This window comes from Lissotriton helveticus, chromosome 6, assembly GCF_964261635.1.
Source record: "Lissotriton helveticus chromosome 6, aLisHel1.1, whole genome shotgun sequence".
NCBI lineage: Eukaryota > Metazoa > Chordata > Amphibia > Caudata > Salamandridae > Lissotriton > Lissotriton helveticus.
The window spans coordinates 865305706-865319376 of record NC_136067.1 but is presented as its reverse complement, the minus strand read 5'-3'; positions in this window follow the sequence as shown (position 1 = coordinate 865319376).

Below are 13671 nucleotides of genomic sequence, written 5' to 3'. Positions count from 1 at the left end.
CCAGAAACTTATACATGACATTTGAACCAAACAGACCAGTGTATGTAGTACCATAGGATAGATTTCACCTATGTTGACCTCATTGACAGTGCTGAATTGAAGGAAAGAGGGACAGAGAGAGAGAGAGAAAGAAAGAAACAGAGACAGAGGGAGAGGCAAGATTTGTTTTCTTTGTGGAAAGACATACTTTCAAAGAGAGATATTCAAGCTAAGAAAAATGAAAAAAAAAAGTAAAACATTTATCAGAGAAATTACAATTGCCTATAATTATACCCTAGAAAACACAGGATTTGAACGCATAACCTTTAGAGTATGAGTCAGAGATTTTAATCACTAGGCCACAGTGACTCATAAGTACTATGCACAAAAACATAAATGTGTTTTTTTTTTATCAAATAGTCCAGTGTATCCAGTGCCATAGGTTAGAGTTCACCTATGTTGACATCATTAACAGTGTAGAATGAAAGGAAAGAGGGAGAGGAAAAAAAAGAAAGTGAGACGGAGGGAGAAAGAAGATTTGTTTTCTTTCTGGTAAGACAACCTTTCAAAGAGAGATATTCAAACAAGGAGAAATGACATTTTTTTTACCAACTTTCATCAGAGAAATGACCAATGCCTATAATTTTACATCAGAAACCACAACCATTGAAACACCAGGATTTGATCAGGTGACCTTTGGCATTAGAGATCTTAACCACTAGTCCACAGTGACTGAGAAGCATTTGGCATGAAAACATAAATATAACATTTGAATCAAACACCCCAGTGAATGCAGTACCATAGGTTAGAGTTCACCTATGTTGACTTGATTGACAGTGCTGAATGTAAGGAAAGAGGGAGAGACAGACAAAAGGAAAGCGAGACAGAGGGAGAGAGAAGATTTGTTTTCTTTTTGGTAAGACATGCTTTCAAAGAGAGATATTCAAACAAAAAGAAATTTAAAAAAATTCCATCTTATATCAGAGAAATGACCATTGCCTATACTTTTACATATTAAACCACAACTATTGAAATACCAGGATTTGAACACATAACTTTTAGATAAAGATTTCGAGACCTTAACCACTAGGCCAAAGTGAGTCTGAAGTACTGTGTACGAAAACGTATATTTGACATTCAAATCAAAAAGTCCAGTGTATGCCATAGGTCAGACTTGACCTAAGTTGACATCATTGACAGTGTTGAAAGGAAGGAAAGAGGGACAGAGAGAGAGAGAAAAAGAAAGCGAGACAGAGGGAAAGAGAAGATTTGTTTTCATAGTGGTAAGACATCCTTTCAAAGAGAGATATTCAAACAAGGAGAAATTAAAACAATTTATAACCTATATCAGAGAAATTACCATTGCCTATAATTTTACCTCAGAAACGACAAACATTGAAACTGCAGGATTTGAACACATTACCTTTAGAATAAGAGTCAGAGACTTTAAACATTAGGCCACAGTGCCTAATAAATACAACGCCTGAAAACCAATATATGATTTTTGAATCAAACAGTCCAGTGTATGCAGTGCCAAAGGTTAGAGTTCACTTATTGACTTATTCACATCATTGACAGTGTTGAATGGAAGGAAAGAGGGATATAGAGAGAAAAAGAAACCGAGATAGAGAGGGAATATTTGTTTTCTTTGTGGTAAGACATGCTTTCAAAGACAGATATTCTAACGGAGAAATGAAAAATTAAATTGAAATGTTTATCGGAGAATTACTATTGCGTAGAATTTAAACTCAGAAAGCACAGGATTTGAACAGGTAACATTTAAAGTAAGAGTCAGAGACCTTAAACCCTAGGCAGTAGCGACTCATATTAAATCTGCATGAAAACGTATATGTGACATTCGAATCAAACACTCCAGTGAATGCAGTACCATAGGTTAGAGTTCACTTATGTTGACATCATTGACAGTGTTGAATCGAAGGAAAGAGAGAGAAAGAAAAAAAAGATAGACAGAGAGAGAGAGAGAAGATTTATTTTATTTATGGTAAGACATACTTTCAAAGAGAGATATGCTAACAAGGAGAAATGAAAAAAAGACATCCCAACCTTTATCAGAGACATTACCATTGCCTATAGTTTTCAATCAGAAACCACAACTATTGAAACACCAGGTTTTGAACATGTGACCTTTGGATTAAGTGTCTCAGACCTCAACTACCAGGCCACAATAATTCATGATTTGTTTGCATGAGAACTTATATATGTCATTCGAATCAAACACTCCAGTGAATGCAGTACTATAGGTTTTAAGCATCTGGGTCCACTTCCAGTGAACCAGGCAGAAGAGCATGAGTAGAGACTTTGATTTCTCTGAGTTTCAACAACAGGAGGCAAGCCAACAAGCCCTTGGAGAACAGTTGGGGTGCAGCCCAGAGTCCAGCTCTCCCTTAGCAGAGTCCGAGAGAAGCAGGCTGAAGGGTAGCACAGCAGAAAAGCAGACCTTCTACGACTGCAGGCCAATGAAGTGTCAGTCCTTGATGCAGCACAGCAGTCCTTCTGACGAAGTCCAGTAATAAGTCTCTAATTTGGCGAGTCAGAGAAGTGGGGTGACTTCAAAGAAGGGTCTTTGAAGGGCAGAGAGGTCCTTTCTTCGCAGCCCCAGCTGCAGATTATCAGGAGGGGATAATTACCCCTTTGTGTGGGGACAGGGCCCTGCCTATTCAGGTGTACATGTCAGCCCCTCCCTCCCTTCCTGCCCAGGAAGAGACTGGCCGTAGCGGGCACAAGGCATTTCCTCGGTGGGCCACCAGGGTTGGGTGCCGGTTTTGGACCCTGGGGACCGATTTTGCTACAGGGCTGTTTTTGCAGCAAAGCTACAATACCGGACGCTATAACGAAATCGACCGAAACCGGCCATGGGAAACAGCTCGGCTGCACCCCCAACCCCCGGGGGGCGGCCAAGCACTTTGCCATGGCTGGGTTTGGTTCCCAGTCTGGCCCTGATCAGAATGCAGATGAGTACTGAGACAAACTTAACATTCCTGTATTTGTGGCTATCCAGAGGGAATGCACAAAGTGTAACTGTCACCAGACACAGACATGCATCGGACTACAGGTACACCGAGCTATAAGAGCGGAGAAATGTCCGCTAGTTAAAAGTTAGAAAGGTAAAGATGCCTACAAGGGATTCATTTGAATCAAAATAATGTTGGATAATTCTCTCTATATATATGTTGAGTGATATCTAATAACACTCCAAAAAATAAATTAAAATAAATTATGTGAAAGGAATTAGAAAGTAAATTACAGCAAAAGGGTAATCAGATGTAGACAAACATATTCAGATAAACAATAGAATGGTAAGTAATTGAAACAATATATAAGGATACAGAAAGAACGGTGTTTAGACAGAATATTGAAATATTGTGATACAGAAATATCGACAGCAAGAATATCGACTTTAAGGTAAGAAATATCACTTTTGAAAATATTGAACTTAGTAATATACGGGGTCATTATGATGGCAGAAGGACCGCCACCGCTGGGCCAGTGGTAGAGGGCCCTTCCGCCATCTCACAGGATATTCCTACTGCCGCATTAGGTTGGAGGTGGGAATCCCAATGTGTCTGTGGAGGACGGACTTTCCCTCCGCCATGGTTTCGCCCGCCTTTCGGAACCAAAAAAAGGCCAGCCTTGCAGACATAGGGATTATGAAATCTCTTTCTGCCTGTCTTTTTGCAGCGGTCATCCCACCGTGAAAACGCAGGAAGATGCTGGATTAAGGGTCCATTGTGGGACCCTCTGTGTTGGGGGGCTACCCATGATCCCCCTACATTTCCCTGCACTGCATGGCAGGCACCGCATGGTGCCTGCCACGTAGCGCAGGGAAATATGCAGCATGGCATTTTAACATTGCATACTGCAGCCAGCAGCACCACCCACAATGTAAAATGCCCTGGATCGCATCCTAATTTCAGTGGTGGGACCGCTGCATGTCTGGCGGGCGGTCCCACCACCGCAACGATGGGGGGCGGACTGATGTCCGTCCAGCATCGTAATGAGCCCCATAGTTTGCAAAAATATAGTTGTTTAAAATTTCGATTTTGAAGTTAGTGTTATGTATTTTAGTTTGTATTTTATAAATGTTTGTGATTTATTTTTTTGTATAAGTAATGCTTTAAAACAATATATGTGTTACATTTTTTGTAGTTACTGATTTTATGTTAATTACATTTCGTGTTTATTAGGGATGTATGACGTATTAACGCATACTATTACAACGTATGCTTTTACAACCCAATTTTTACAACGCAGGATCCATTACAACGAATACCATTACAACGCATTTTTTTACAACGCATATACCTTTACAACGCATACCATTACAACGTAAGTATAGGTAAGTATATAATTTTTTTTTTTAAATGTCAGTTATTAAATTTAATATAATTTAATTTTATTTAATTCTAATTTAATTTAATTTTTTAAAAATACCCCTTTACCCAAAAACCCAAACCTAGCCCTGAACCCTAAAAATACCCCTTTACCCAAAAACCCAAACCTAGCCCTGAACCCTAAAAATACCCCTTTACCCAAAAACCCAAACCTAGCCCTAAACCCTAAAAATACCCCTTTACCCAAAAAACCAAACCTAGCCCTGAACCCTAAAAATACTTTTTTACCCAAAAACCCATACCTAGCCCTCAACCCTAAAAATACCCCTTTACCCAAAAACCCAAACCTAGCCCTGAACCCTAAAAATACCCCTTTACCCAAAAACCCAAACCTAGCCCTGAACCCTAATAATACCCCTTTACCCAAAAACCCAAACCTAGCCCTAAACCCTAAAAATACCCCTTTACCCAAAAACCCAAACCTAACCCTGAACCCTAAAAATACCCCTTTACCCAAAAACCCAAACCTAGCCCTGAACCCTAAAAATACCCCTTTACCCAAAAACCCTACTTACCTATACTTACGTTGTAATGGTATGCGTTGTAAAGGTATATGCGTTGTAAAAAAATGCGTTGTAACGGTATTCGTTGTAATGGATTATGCGTTGTAAAAATTGCGTTGTAAAACCATGCGTTATAAAAGTTGCGTTGTAACAGGTGCATACCGTTTATTAGTTCAGTAGTGGGTTGTTGGCATATAGGGAAATAAGGTGGGAAGTAATTTAATTATATTAAATTAATTAATATTTATTAGTATTTTTGTAATTAGGATCTTGTAGTGTTAATAGTGGGAATTCATTTATTATTAAATATTCATCAATTGGTTGTTAATGATAATTAATTATTGGGAAATTATGTTAATTGTGTTATTTTTGTTGGAGAGGGTTGTGGGTTTATAGGGGAATAGGGTGGGAAGAAATGTATTTATAATTAATTGTTAATTAATGGTAATTAATTAATTAAAACATTAATATGGCAATTGTGTAATTAATTTGAGATGTGAGTTGTGTGCTTTATAGTGGTAATTGTTGAGAAGTAAATTATTTTAAATGAATTAATAATAAGCTGTTGTTAATTGATATTAATTTACAAATTCAAAATTAGTTATGGAAATTGTGTAATGATTTTTAGGTGTGTGTTGTGGTGTTTATAGGGGTAGAGGGTGAAAAGTGTTTTATGTTTCATTACTTAATAATTAGTTGCTTATTAATATTTATTCATTGATCGATGAATATTGATGGTAATTGTTTATATTTTTTGGGCGTGTGGATTTTGGTTTTACAGGGGTAACGTTTGGAAAGTAAATTAATTTATGTCTGCTTTAATTTGTTTTTTAATTAATATTATTTGCTTTTTTGATACATAATTATGTTAATTATGGAGGTACCATGTTTTTGAAATTTAGAAGTGTGTTGTGAATTGTGTGGTGTTATAGGGTAGGAAATAAAAAATATGGAATGCTCATAGGCAATGTTTACTTTTTTAAACATTACATTATGTTTCTATATTTTGTAATTTTAAATATTTTATATATGTTTTCTTTTTATTTTTTTTTAACATCTTTTGTATTGAAGTTGATATTTTGTTTGTTTTTAATTTTGAATTGACTTCAATGGGAATATTAATTTTTACCCCTCCGCTATTGAACATTTTCCATACTGTTGCACTCACTGGAGTGGGAATAGTTATTTTTACCACTCCGCTATTGAACATTTTCAATACTGTTGCAGTAATTGGAGTGGGAATAGGAATTTTTACCCCTCTGCTATCCAACACTTTCCCTACTGTTGCACTCACTGGATTGGGAATAGTAATTTTTACCTATCCGCTATCCAACACTTTCCCTACTGTTGCAGTCACAGGAGTAGGAATAGTAATTTGTATCCTTCTGCTATCCAACACTTTCCATACTGTTGCACTCATTGGAGTGGGAAGAGTAATTTTTACCCCTCCGCTATCCAACACTTCCCCTACTGTTGCAGTAATTGGAGTGGGTATAGTAATTTTTACCCCTATGCTATCCAACACTTTCCCTATTGTTGCACTCAATAGAGTGGGAATAGTTATTTTTACCCCTATGCTATCCAACAGTTTCCCTACTGTTGCACTCAATGGAATGCAAAATGTAAGATGAAAAATTATTAAATATTGCAATGTTTCATTTATAATATAATGTTTTTATTCGATTTTATGTTATAGGTGTATGTATGTGTGTGTATATATATATATAAATATATATATATATATATATATATATATATATATATAAATATATATATATGTATATTTATAACATTTTAAGCTAAATTAAATATATAAGTTTATCGTTTTAAAGTAAATACACATATATATTACATTTCATATATGTATATTTACATTTTTTTAAATTACATTTATTTATTATATTTCTTAAAATGTATAGTACACCTAAATATTTGTTTAAAGTCAATTTTATTAATTAATGTATTTAATATAATTTTTATATATATCAAAAAAACGATATTTTGTACATCAATATTTTTTACATCGATATTATTTTTTCGATAATTTTGTACTTTACATTATAAAGATAGGATGTCGATATTTCTGACATCAATATTTATGGGTCGATATTTGTGTAAGGGGATATTTTTGTAATCGATATTCTGTCAGTAATCCAGAAAGAACAACAGGAGAGCTTAACACACATTGACAACAGAGGAGATGTAAGTTAGATATATGTATCATTGTATATATCCATCTTCATTCAGTAATACAGTGAGTCTGTAATAAATATAGATTTCCGCACTCAAAAGTAAAATAATTTAACAATCACTAAAGAGAAGAATGGATTAGACGTCAATATTTCAGTCTTCGTTCCTGAGACCATCTTCAGGACAAACGTACCTCTTATGTAATTTCTTGACTCCTTTAAAGTAGAAAATAAAAATAACTTAAATAATCTAGAGATAATTAGGAAATAACACCCAGGGAAGTTGGAATAAGTTAATTATAAATAATAGTGAAAGTATGTGGGAACAGTCCAGAATGGTTAATGGAAAAAAAATGTTAAATAGAAATAGATCCCTGATTTTTATCTCTTGATAGATAAAGTGCATTGTAGAGACCCAACATCTGGGTTTCTTAAAAACTTACTAGGCAACAAAAAAATCTGCCAATGCCTGGGATTCCTAGATAAGGTATTTCCAGGGTCAAGAATATACCTGAATGAGACAGGTTCAGTGTGAAATCTATCAGAATATTATTGAGTCATAGAGGCAAGGGGTTAAATGAACTCAAAGTATAGTACTTACAACAAAGTTATCTAAATGATCCTCTTTATTGGAACAGTGAAACTGAATTCCCTATGAATAAAATATATAAATTGATGAATGTCGAAAATATAGTGTTGAAAACAAAAAGGAGACAGCACAACATCTTTTATATATTGCAGTAGCTGGAGAGCAGGGATATGTCTAATATCATCCCGTATATCTCACAGAGAAGGGGAGAGGGTAAAAAAATCTCTGCTACCCCGAACCCCCTAATATAACATGATAACACCAAGAGGGGTAGAGAGCAGAAGAAAACCAAGCATAAGTGATAAGCATGCAGTGGCACAACTTATGTTTTTGAAAACTGCCTTCAATCACATACAAATGTGTGTGACATGCTTCATCATCGGGCCTGCTTACAAAACATCCTGGCGTAGCCACGCACTGGCGTAGCCACGCACAGGATGGAGCATAGGGAGGGGGAAGACAAACAACATACAAGTGAAAGGCAATAGTGTCAGGGTGTGTAATACTCAATGACTGAGTACAGTGATAGAGAAAGTGCAGTAAAGAAAGTGCTTAAAACTGGCTCATGGGTACCCTACCATACACGTGGGACAAGAATAGAGCCCTCTTACTGAGCGAACAAAAATGGGTTTATCGTTTGAAGAGCCACCTAGTGGGGCTTAATGACGATATCCCATGGAATGCCCTGTCTAGATAATTCTTCCTATTCTTTGCTGGCAGTATGTAGCTATTTACTGTCATCTAGGGGGAATGTCTTGGAAAGATAAATAATCCTCGTCTGGTTTGGCCGGGTTGATTTGCCAGAAGTGGGTTTCCTTTTTGACATGTTTCCTCCTATGATATGATCTGGGGGCTGTGGGATTGTGAGCAGTCTAGTAGTTGGCTGGGTGGAGTTAGTGTTCTGGGGAAAGAGGAGGATCCAGGGGATGGGCTAGTTAGTTAGAGTAGGGACGGGGACCTGAGAGCACCTGTTGAATAAAGCTCTTAGATAAATGAAGAAGTAGTCTGTCGTTATTACGAGGAAGACACGACAACTGGCGACGAGGGTGGGATGCACAGCTTGCTGTCCCCGAACCCGCGAATTACAGCCGGTCCCGTCCCTAGAAATTGGGAAGGAAGTCGCTGTTGTGACACAAGTGCCCCAAGAAGAATTGCCGCCCAGAGAAGAGAGGCCAGCAGTTTGTATCGGTTCCGTGATCGGGAGATCGCGTACAGCCCCGGCGAAGAAGCGCAGTCGAGCATTGGCGAAGTTTTGAGTTTGGCGCCGGTCCGCGCCTGAAGCGGTGAGAAGCTAAGAGGCCCGGCATGGTGTGAGGCCTACCGACAAGCTCTGAAGTCACCCAGTACCACCGTGCTACGAAATCGTAAGAAGTGTGAGATCAGGATGAATGCGTGGAAAAGTATTGCACAGATGAGATAGCCCGCCACGAGAGAATCTCACCCCCGAAGCGTGCGAAGTGGCATGCGCACGAAAAAGCCGAAGGTTGAATTGAGGCCCAAACGTACCTGGTGAAGCGGAGTGGCCGGCGAGAGACAAGCAGACGATTGGAGAGGTTGTTGTGCCAGCAGTGTGATAGGGGCCGGTGAGTCCCTGTTGCAACGCATCGTGCGAGTGAAGAGTGCATGTCGTCGGACATTGCAGAGTGAAAGTTGCCAGCCAAGCGGCCATTTTGAAGTCAGGCAAGACGGGAAGGACTTCCCTGGTCAATAGTGAAGCGGCCATCTTGGAGTCAGGCATCAGTGCGCGCCATTCAGTTAAAAAAAGTCGAGCACAATAATGATCGAATAACGGACTGCACCAGGAGCGCATCACCCCAAGAGGCAAGAAAAAAAAAAGGACACGAGTGTTGGTAGTGGTGCACAGAATTGCAGACATAAAGTATCACGAATACAGTGTACCGACGAGTCACATGAATGAGGTGACCCTGTTGCATGAAGACAGGCCTGAGACATTCCAAGCCACATGGAAATGAACTGATGAAAACATGAATAACATGAGATGATTGCTCAGTGTGAATAAGGGCATCACTTGAAACTGTGAACAGCGAATCACACGATTGCCCAGGGGCAGAGACAGAGTCCTTGAACAAGCACAAGCCGATCCAAATGACCACACGTGGTCAAGAGAGATAGAGTGTCACAGGAAGCAGGAACATTAGATAATTCAGTCATTATGTCAACGCACAACTCACCACAAAGAGAAGCCAAGCCAATCCTGGTGGGCATGACTCATCTGAGGCCCCCAGAGCCGTTGACTCTGATAGCTGGTGGAAGTATGGGTCCACGGTGGCAGGAGTGGGTTGAAGACTTCGAGGACTACATCAAGGGATCCAAGGTGACGTGGATGAAGACCAGTTGATTGCATTGCGTAATTTAGTTGGAAAAGACATTAGCAAAGTGATATGAGAACTGCCCCTGGCTGAAACCGGGACCTATGCCAAAGTTCGTGAAGCCTTAAACAAAAAGTTTCTGCATAAGCGTAATGTTGATTATGAGAGATACATGTTTCACCAGGCTCGACAGGACAAAGAAGAGCTGATGAGCACTTACTTAACACGACTGCGTCGACTATCACAAAATTGCGATGTTGACACATTTTCCACTGAAGATGCCATACGGCTTCGAATCATTGATGGGTGTCAATCCGAGACGCTGAGAAGGAAGCTGTTAAAGAAAAGTCACAAACTTGATGAAATTGAGGAAATGACAAGGGTGCACGATCAGGCCGAGGAGCACGCCAAGAAGATGGAGTCAGGGCGTGCAGAGAAAAGAGAGGAGGCCAACAGAGTCTAGAACGTCAGATTTCGCAAGCGCTCCAGAGAAAGGCCCAGAAGAAACAGGTCATCTGCCTGGCACCAGCAAGCTGGACACCGGCACCCTGAAACCCGCTGGCTAGACAAAAGGGCGGATCGTACCAAGACATGCTATCATTGTGGTTATGAGCTCCCATATACAGACGCCCATCCTGCGATGGACCAGCAGTGTCGGGTGTGCAAGCTTAAGGACCGCTTGGAAGATATGCTTGGAGATCATCAAGGTGAAATGAAGAATGAGGCAGCTCGAACGTCCAGGCTGGGCACTCGGCGGCACCATGTGCGAACCTCACAAGATCACACTCAATCATTGCCTGGGTCCCCCAACTCTAGCAGAGAGTCGAGGCGATCTCAGTGGGTCCGCAGATCGTCGTCCCGAGAATTTTGGTCAGCATCTTGGGAACCTAAATACACCAATGAATACGTAAGCATGGTAGCTAACCCGGACCAGTTGAAAAACCCACGACTCGATATCCTCGTAGGAAACCACAACACTAAGTTTGTGCTAGAGAGCGGAGCATCGCTAAACTATCTCCCAGTGACTGAGTATAGAAAGATGAAGCCAATGCCCACCTTGAACCCAGCACATGTCCGGGTGTACACATGGATGGCCAAAGAGCCACTGAACTGTCTTGGGCAATTCTCCACGGCCCTTAAATATAAGACTAAGTCCATATCAGCTGTCATACATGTCATTGAGGGTCCAGAGGCGGACTGCCTTCTCAGCTTGCCGACCGCTGAACGCCTTCGCCTAGTAGAAATTCTGTATCAAGTCAGCAATGATCCGGATATAATTCATAAATTTCCAAAGTTGTTCTCCGGTTTGGGGAAAATGAATAAGTGTCAGATTAAGCTTCACATAAATGAACAAGTCCGTCCTGTTGCTCAACATCTTCGCAGGGTGCCGTTTCATCTCCAGCAGGCCGTCGAAGATGAACTGCAAGAGTTACTGAAAGCTGACATCATTGAACGTACGCATGGTCCCACGCCCTGGGTGTCACCGGTTGTGATAGTTCCCAAGAAAGGGACGCCCGAGAGAGTGCGCTTGTGCTTGGACATGCGAGTGCCTAACATGGCCATAGAACGAGAGCGCCATCCAGGGCCCCATCTGAGTGACATGAAATCTGCCTTAAACGGCGCAAAAGTGTTCTCCAAACTTGATCTAAATAAAGGCTATCACCAGTTGGAATTCCATGACAAGTCGCGATATATCACGACCTTTGTCACACACCTGTGGTTATTTCGCTACAAGCGATTGAGTTTTGGCATTTCCTCAGCAGCGGAAATACTTCAGGAGGCCATTCGTCAAACCATTCACCATATACCCAACGCCCTGAACTACAGTGATATACTGGTGTATGGGTCTACCACTCAAGAACATGACAAGGCACTAGATCGAGTTTACCCTGCATTGTTGGATGCCAACCTGACCTTGAATCGTAGGAAATGTGAGTCTCACCGGTCCACACTCAAGTTCTTCGGGCACATCTTTTCAGCAGCCGGAATGAGGCCGGACCCCGACAATGTTGCTGCCATAAATGATGCAAAGAGTCCTCAGGACGTTGGAGACATTAGGTCATTCCTGGGCATGGCCAGTTATTGTGCCAGGTATATCAAAGACTATGCTACCATCAGTCGTCCCCTTAGAACCCTCACCAAGCAGGGTCAGCCGTTTGAATGGACCCCCCAGTGTGAGCGAGCTTTCTGGGAGATCAAGAAGGCAGTAGAGTCTGCCTCGACCTGGCATATTTTGACCCCAAACGCAAGACAGAAATCACTGTGGATGCCAGTCCGGTGGAACTAGGTGCCATACTTGCGCAATATGATGACGACGCTGATCCAAGACACATTGTGGCTTCTGCGAGTCGCAGTTTGACAGACCCAGAAAAGGCATACTCACAACCAGAGAAAGAAAGCCTAGCGGTTGTGTGGGCGTGCAAACATTTTCACGTTTTCATATATGGCTAACATTTCACGATGGTGACTGATCACCAGGACCTTGTGACGAAACCCTCGAGCGAAGATGCCGCCTCGCATTGAACGGTGGGGTTTGAGACTACAAGACTACATCTATACCATTGTGTATAAGCCTGGGAAGTCGGCCAATCCTGCAGCTGTCTCAGATCACTGGGCCATCCATGGCTGAGGAGTATCTTTATTTTGTGGTGGATCAGGCCAGACCACCGGCAGTTCCCCTTGAGGTCATTCAGAATGCCACTAGAGATGATGCAGCGCTACAAAAAGTCATGCGCTGTTTGCGAAACGACCGGTGGAGAGACATTGATAAGGAAGGGGAGAGTGAGCCACAGCTTCGGCAAGAACTGCAGGCATTTGAGCCACAGCCTCGGCAAGAACTGCAGGCATTTCAGCACATCAAAGAAGAATTGTCCTCCACCTCCGAGGGACTCCTGTTAAGGAATCAGAGAATTGTCATTCCCAAGAAACTACGCCAGGGAGTCATCAATCTGGCGCATGAGGGTCACCGTGGCATTGTAGCAACTAAAAGGGCATTGAGAGAGAGAGTCTGGTTCCCCCTATTAGATCACATGGTCGAACTCACATTAAGGGATTGCCCTCAATGTCAATTGGTCAAGTCTGGAGAACTGCCGCCGCCACTGCAAATGACTAAATTGCCTTAAGGAGTGTGGCAGGAACTGGCCATGGACTTTTATGTCCTGCTGCAATCTGGCAAATATGTCCTTGTAGTGATTCACGAATATTCACGATTCCCAATTGCTCAATTTGTATCGTCTACCAGTGCGTCCAACACAATTGCAATGCTGGATAATAATAATAATAATCCATATTTGTAAAGCACACAATCACCCGTAAGGGTCTCTAGGCGCTGGGGGCCGTCGGGAAGATTAAGCAAGCTATTGCCCAGAGTCACATGGTGCTGGGCTAATCTGCCACCAGTGCTGGGGATCGAACCGTGATCCCCAGATTCCGGAGTCAGTCGCCCTAGCCGCGGCGCCACACCTCTTCTTCGCTGCATGGGGTGTTCCTAAAGAACTGAAAACAGACAATGGTCCCCCATTCACTAGTCAGGAGTTTGAGGACTTTGCAAAGCACTTAAATTTCCATCACCGTAATGTCACCCCGTTGTGGCCACAGGCTAACGGCACTGTGGAACGATTCATGGCCACTCTCAAGAAGACTTTTCAACAAGCAACTTTGAACAAGCGA